Genomic DNA, 8,444 nt, shown 5'->3' with positions numbered 1-8,444 from the left:
TAATTTTATTTTATTATTATACTTATTGTTGAGTACATGCCTGCCAGCTTTTTATCATGTTTCCTCTGTCTTGAGTCGGTTGGAAAAGATTTTTTTATAAATAAGAAGAGCCTATAAACGAAGGTATTAATAATTCCTAAACATTTTCTGTAACAGCTTTTACTTAAAAAACACATATGTTTCTTCTATCATCATAGACATTGGATAAAAATCTTTATACAAATATTTCCATACTTGTCCGAGACACTGCATTACAAACACGTGAGTAAAGAGATTTTCTGAAATTCCCACGGGAACGGAAATTAAAGAAAAGTTTCACGACAACGAAGCCGCGATCGTATTCTAGAATAATAGAGATCTTGTTCAGACTCGTTTGTGGAAGTTTTGTTCCTATATTTAATTTTATTTATAGAAGACCAGTTTACTAACTCTTAACTACAATTACGCAATTCCATAATTATGTGGAAGTAATGTTGCTTTTCCAGAAAAAAAATAGCAAGAGAACAGACACTGCTTAGCATTCTTATACCAATAAAACCAACAGAAATGAAGTAATTATTATCCATATTCTTATGTAGTAGTATGGATTAATGGAGGATTGGGAGTAGGAATTATATTAGTGACAGTTTAAAGAAGACAAAAAAAGAATCGCAAGTTTATATAAGCCTTGTCTGACTTTTACAATTTTACTCTTAACTGGAGGAGTGAAGAAAAAAATAGAGCTGTCCCATTCTTAACATCCGGAAACCACAAGGCACGATTTATTGCATAAAACGCATCTTCTGTGATCTCCATATTTTATAATTGCGGATGCTTTCTTACGAGCAATGACTTTAGAGACATTTTCTCTAATGACTAGGTAGGTACTTACGTAATGTTTGCCGGTTTATTGTAGAGCCTAGTTTGGAATAATTTAGTAACAACCTTCTAATTTGGCGAAACATTTTAATTTTATTTTCCTTTGTTTGTAAATGCTTTATTGTGCGAAGAAAAAATGCCCTATGTGTTGAAAAGTATATTTTAGGTTATACCCTTCGTATTCTACCCATGTACTTCGTATTATACTTATTTTTAATTTTAGCAGAAAATGATATCATAAATGACATGAAACATAGATAACAAAATAATATTCTTGAAATCAAACAGGAATGTTAATAATTTGTATCGTATCGCAAAAGTAAGTTCAAAACGAAAATATGTCGACATGATGGAAGAGGACAGGTAATAAATTTAAAAAAAAAAAATATAATTTATCTGTGCTTCGTTCCGAAAAGTCTTGGAAGATCCAAACACTAAGAAATCCAAAAATGGTCAAGTTCGAGTTGGACACACGACAAACCACAACATATTTTCATCGAAGTTTTGCAATACTAGCTTTCCGTCTTAAATCACTTTAAATTTTAACATAATGTTATTCCAATGTCTAAGCTATAAAAAAGCAAAGGTTCATTCACACACTCCAACATCCACACATACAAACTTTTTCATTCATAATATTAGCAGGAATAGGATGGCTTGCATAGAATAAAATAAGTCCCAATGGAACCCGTTTTTACCCTACATATTCTAACATACTCGTATAGTAAGCATAATCTCCGAATAATATGTCTATAGGAGTAGACATACGGACGTGCAGATGGATATGACTGTAAAGGTCCAATTATAGTCATTTGGCTACGGTACCCTAAAAACGAACTGCCAATCACCTCCCAATTCTTGTATGATACAATATCTGCATTTTGCATCGGACGCAGGTTTATAAATAAAGTTCATTTTAAGTTATGATTAATCACGTGCGCCTGAGACGTGATAAAACGTGAAAAAATACGGAATTTTTAAGATATAATTTTGATAAATTAACATTTTTTATAAAGTCTAGTTCACACTAAGACAAGAGATGCTATACATAGGTATCATGTGTATTAATTTGTTCATGTAATAGATAATGTTGATTTTTGAGTCGCTTTATTAAAGTGAATATGCAGCGTCACGTTTCGGTGTAAAATAACCCGAAGAATGATTAACGTTTAATATCATTTTAATTTTTCTTTCATCACTAACAATGTTAAAAATATATAAATGAATTAAAAAACTAATTATTTTTAAATTTATATAAGACAAATATTCTTACTTGTTAACCAACGACCAAAAAGGAGGAGGTTCTTAAGTGAACCGTTTTTAACATGTTTAGGGCTTTGAGTTGAAACAGCTTTGAGTCTACCCATTTCTGGAGCCTGATACATGCAAACACGTCTACATCTCTTGTGGGGTAGACAGAGCCAAAAGTCTTGAAAAGACTGAAAGGCCGCGTTCAGTTGTATGGCTAAATGATGATTGAGAATCAAATAGTGACAGGTTGCCAGCCTATCGCCTAAAAGAAATAGCAAGCTTATTAGCCTATCTCTAAGTTGCTTTGTGGAGTACATCAAAATTACACTTAATTAGTCTTTTATTTCTAATTAGTAGTCTGAGCATACTACAGCCTTATACAATATCCATTGGACAGAGATCTTATTCCGAAGTGCGGGGAACCACACGATTTTGGATCGTGGTCGTAGGCTAAAACCGGGTTCCTTTTCAGAGAATGCAACTAAATATTAACAGGGATATTAATCTATTTCGAAATGAAATCAAACATCAGCGCTAATATTATTCACGATACAAAATCTAAACAAGTTTCCAAGAAGGACATTAATGAACATCCCAAAACGGTTATAAATCAGAAACCCAAGTGCACGCCCGTGTTGTTACGTCTAAAAACATGACACTTCCAAATTCACCTTTGAACTAATGGTAATAAGGTGGCGAATCGTAAATTAGATAATCTGTGTTTTAGACGTGCAGGTAATTTCCGCGTACACAGCTAATGCCTCTCCGTTGGCCTCTTAAGCGTGTACTAACTTTTTGCTTAACAAAACGTGAGCATGGTTCGAGATTTTAATTCGTATACAGATTTACTTGTCATGTTTTTTTGGTTATATTAAAAGGTGTATATATTTGTTCACATTGAATTCCTTAATTATTAAAAGCACAGATTACTATTAACTAACCACCCTTCCTAACTAATATTTTAAATGTGAAAGTAAGTTTATTTGTTTGTAACCTCTACACGGGTTAACTACTGAATTATTTTTTTTAAATATCACTTTATATATAATTAAGAGTCTGGAGAAGGACATAGGGTTTTTATTCCGTAAAAAAACTGTAATTCCCGTGAGATTTGCGAAAAACCAGCATTCTTTTGTAGATGATACTAATTTCCCTTAAGGCATCCTTCAGGCAAACTATGTTCTCATAGACACGTATTTATCCCTTACGGGGTAGACAAAGCCAACAGTTTCAAAGAGTCGCAGGCCACAATCAGCTGGATAGCTTAATGATGGAATTGAAATGACAGGCTACTAACCCACCTCCTAAATGACGTACCCTAAGTTTATATGTTATGTCAGAGGTTGTATAGATGCTCCAATCTGTGAAATTTTTGTTTGCGCGAATTAGAGTTTTCGCTATTTTTGACTAATGCTTCGCGTGATTTTTTTGTTGTGATTTGTGGCGTAAAGATGTCGCCACAAACCTTGCTCTTGTCTGACTTTTATAATCTGCAATTTCTAGTATAGAAATAGAATAGAATTGAAAATAAATCACGCCAAATATTATAATATTTGGCGTGATTTATCTTCTTCACCGCTGTAGTTTAATTTATAAGCACAACGTGTGTATTCGTGCCACAGAAATGTATTTCTAATACCGTTATATGGCAGTTTGAACAGCAGCTGGCGTCCGCTAGGCGACTGCACTGTATTGCAGTTTAGAATGATTATTGAAAATATATTAAAAGGAAGTTTGTGGCAGCGACAGCGGATATGACGATAAAATGGGTCTTCGGATCGGGAGTGTCCCGCTAAGACGATATTTTTCGGCACTTCAAAATGGGACTACTCCATTTCTTTCCCTTGGATGTTATAAACGGCGACTAAGGACTTGAGATTCCTCTTTTGGACATCGGGTTTTTTAAGCAACCTGTCACTATTTGAATCTCAATTACATCTTCTTCCTCTTGGCTTTAGCCACAATTGCATCCTCACCACTCTGTAGAGGAGCCTGGGGTATTCTTTTGACCATTGGGTGAGTCAGGTTTTTATACGAAGCGACTCCCATCTGAGCACCGTAACCTTTGCAGGAGAATTTAACCCGTATTTAACTCAATTACATCATTAAGCCATATAGCTGTTCGTGGATTTTCAGTTTTTGCGAGACAGTTAGCTCTGTCTACCCCATAAGAGATGGACATGATTATATGTATGTATATTAAGAAATGTACCGTGTGGTTCCCGGCACCAGTACAAAAAAGAATAGGACCACTCCATCTCTTTCCCATGGATGTCGTAAAAGGCGACTAAGGGATAGGTCACTATTTGAATCTCAATTCTATCATTAAGCCAAATAGCTGAACGTGGCCATTCAGTCTTTTCAAGACTAAGGCTCTGTCTACCCCGCAAGGGATATAGCCGTGACCATATGTATGTATGTATGTATGTTAAGAAATAGAGGAGTGAAATGAAGGAAAAGTGGAATACGTCGAGTATATTTTTCATAATACTACGGATTTACCACAAGCGCATACATTCGGAGTCACTCCGGGATAACAATCCCTCCAAGTCAAAAAGTTTCAATCCCACAAAGAGCTCTTCCTGTAGGATAGAGAATATTAGGGATGGGACAAGGCTAGTCGATAATTTGATTAGAAAGTATCGACAGCCGACCATTCTATCATATCATAAATAAATATAAATTTATACTTACACAAATCGTACTCCAAGTAAGTTCGAGACGTGTGTTACGAGATACTAACTCAACGATCCACATATATAGATAAACATCCAAGGCCCAGGCCTATCCGAAAAAAATTGTTTTTCATCTTGCCAGGGTTCGAAATCGGGGCCCACTGTGTCGCAGACAAGCGTACTACCGCTGCGTTATAGCTCGCCATCGAAAATTATTAAAAAAAAAGGAATGAGTAGAGTATAGGGCAAGCAAAAAGTCTATAGTCTCTGCCTTCCCCTGTGGACTCTGGAAAACAGGCGTGGATAGTATATAAGTATGTAAAATTAGTCACAAGAACTATACGTGTTAGAAATCGCATTTATCTTTTACATTATTTTTTTAAATATTTTTATGGCGTTAAAACAAATAGCCATGGCTAATGCCTACACAATTAAATAAAAATTAAATACGAGTATATGTAATATGTCACGCTGATAAAGATTACTTTTTTATTATTTTCTTAATATAGCAGTTTTATAAGCATATACCTACCTTAGTCGCCTTTTACGACATCCATGGGAAAGAGATGTAATGGTCTTTTTTTTTATTTGTGCCTGCACGGCACCATATTTTAATAAATAAACTGTCGATAAAACAGTCACATCACCAACATCTTGTCCGCAAGTGCAATATCCGATACTAGTGCACGTCAACGGAATAAAACAGGGAAATCTTCACGATACAGCGGGTATGCGGGGAATGAAAACTGTTCGCGTACATATACGTACTAGGTCCGTACGTCTAGTACGTGATGGGTACTCTCTAACTCGTCGTGTTTATCAGATGTTTGTGTCGCCTTCGACATTACGTCGAATAGAAATTCTATTTTCAAAATAGTCATTCAATCAGAATAATAGAGCTAGAGCAAATATAAATAGGTTTAGTTGATTCTGTTTCAAATACGGTCTAACATCTGACGAGGGAATTCCATATTCATGCTAAAATTATAAATATTAAAATGAGTTTTTTTTTTATTTGTTACTTCTTCATAGTTAAACCACTGAACCTATCTTCTTGAAATTTTACATATTCGTAACTAAGTCTGGAAAAGGACATAGGGTACCTTTCATCCCGGTTAAAACTATAGTTTCCGCGGGATTTTTGAAACCTGTATTCTTTGGTAGGTGGCGCTAAATTGGCGGCGGCGTCGGTGACGTCGCTGGCGCTAAATGGTTGGCGCGCGGGCGAAGCTGGAGGACAAAGCTAGTTTCTAGTTATGTAGCTGGAAACAGCCAATAGTTTCATAACTAAGGTAACCACAATGGTTAATTTATTTCTACTGCAATGACTACCCGCAAATTCCTAGCTTTAGTACCGTTTATACATTGTTGCCCTCATTTAAGGTAGCTTGCTGAATTATCTGTATAAAGAATAGATATTTTTTAAAGTAAAAAGTTTACCTACAAGATTATTTCTTACTTATTTAATCATCAAGAACAGTTATTTTTTTTATTAGTTACGTTTGTGTCACTAATGTCACATACCAGTTGTCAGTTATAGCGGAAAAAATCACGCGCTGAGCCAATTACAGCGAAGAGTCTAAATCGCGCAAACAAAGATTTCACAAATTGGAGCATAAATACAACCACAACATCGTCAGAGCCGTGGTTCCCTAGGCATAACACCTGGCCTAGCGAAAGATATTCCCTTCGGACGAGCGCATCGTCGCTCCCGCTACACGGTTATATATTTTTGACATATATACATAGGTACATATTGACAGAAGTTCATAAAGGGAATGTATAAACTTCTGTCAAATAATATGACAGCAAGTTAGAGTACCTATATTCTTAATTATAAATAATCAAAGAGTCACCGGTCAACAATTTGTCGCCATCTTTGAAACTCTATTTATAGCCGCTTTAATTAGAACTGTAGTATGTTATGAAATGCTCATTTTCTGTCACAAAGCCCAGAATATGTATCAAGTCGAATCTTTTACATTCATACGTATTATCACGACAGCCCAAAAGTCTTGAAAAGACCGAGAGACCACAGATTATTTAGCTGTAATAACGGAATTGAGATTCAAACCTTTTACATCTTCCATAGGAGATGGAGTAGTCCTATTCTTTAGTGTCGGGAACCACACGGCGCTATCTAATCTTTTCTTCTATAAAAATGCATCCTTATAATTTAAACCTCACATAAGTATCATACTTATTTTATTTACTGTAGTTATTGAAACGAATGGACCATATAACTTAATATTAGAATTTACTCCAGTACAAAATATATAATATGGTTTTCCATTTATGATTTAACTATCATATGATGTGGTCTTCAATTATGGTTGGTAATTCGAAAATTGCTTCCAGGAGCATTGTCGGTCTGGCGATCTGAACTGCGGCCGCGCCACGTTCCAAATTTAAATTTTAATATTCCTTTTTAATTTTAAACGTATTTGTTTTTTATTTAATGAGAAAGTTTTATAATTTAATTAATTAGTTAAAAAATAAATAATTAATACATAAATTTAATTAATTAGTAAATAGTGCTCACTACAAAATGCCTTCAAGAAAAAGTGTAGGGTTAACTGTAGACGATATCTTGGAAGACTTAGGACCTTTTAAGAAGTTTAACGTTTACAACATCATGCTTATATTAATACCAGCCACTTTTGCCGGGGGATATTCATCAATATATAATTTCGAAAGCATGGATCTCATATTCAGGTAAATGAATAACTATTTTTTACATGACAACTTTTGGTATCTACTATCCTAGAGTGGGATCATTCTATCACTCAGATTTAGAAGGCCACTAAAAGTATAAAGCATTAAAATTTTCTAGACGGCCTAGGTTGGTGCCAGGCATGCATTCGACCTTGAAATCTTTACCAAATCTTTTCACAACCTGTAAATTATCATTTATCTACACGCTGTATACTTATAACAGACACTGGACTTCTCACTACTACTTAACAAAAATAAAGTACTTTACTTATTTAATTACGTAAATCTCGCATTACAACGGTTATTCAAATATTTATCAAGATTTTAATTTCATGGAGTGGTCCTATTCTTTTTTCTATTTTATTTTCTAACAGCTGAACGTGGCCTATCAGTATTTTCAATACTGTTAGCTCTTTCTACTCTGCAAGGGATAAAGACGCGATTAGATATGTATCATTGTTAATTTCATGTTGATTTATGTACAAATTGTCTCAGCACGCAATTGCTCTAATTAGGTTATCTTTTACTTACCTTTATATTAATTTATACTTACATTTCTGTAATGCTTTTTTTATTCTAAGAAAGTATTTTAAATGCTACCTCGTATGAGTAATCGAGGTAGCATTTAATATTCTTTGTTTGTGACTGCGTTTAAGTATAATCTAGTTTAAAGTGAAAATAAATCTTTTATCTGTCTCAGAGTTCATTTATAATTACTAATTATGTATAAATATTTATTTTATTAAGTGTAAGTAAATCGACAGTTGTCTATAATTTTAAGTAAGGACAGCTTGAAAAAAAAGTATTTAAAAATAATATATACTTACAAAAAAGTATTTTCTCTGAATAAATTTGTTTCTTTTCGATTTTTTTATTTAGAAATTTATTTATAAAGAAAACGTAAATAATTAATACAAATAACCGTTGTACGTAGCTTCTGCTTTT

Source organism: Amyelois transitella, chromosome 16, assembly GCF_032362555.1.
Source record: "Amyelois transitella isolate CPQ chromosome 16, ilAmyTran1.1, whole genome shotgun sequence".
NCBI classification, from domain to species: domain Eukaryota; kingdom Metazoa; phylum Arthropoda; class Insecta; order Lepidoptera; family Pyralidae; genus Amyelois; species Amyelois transitella.
The sequence above is the reverse complement of the archived record's forward strand: the minus strand, read 5'-3'. Positions refer to the sequence as shown.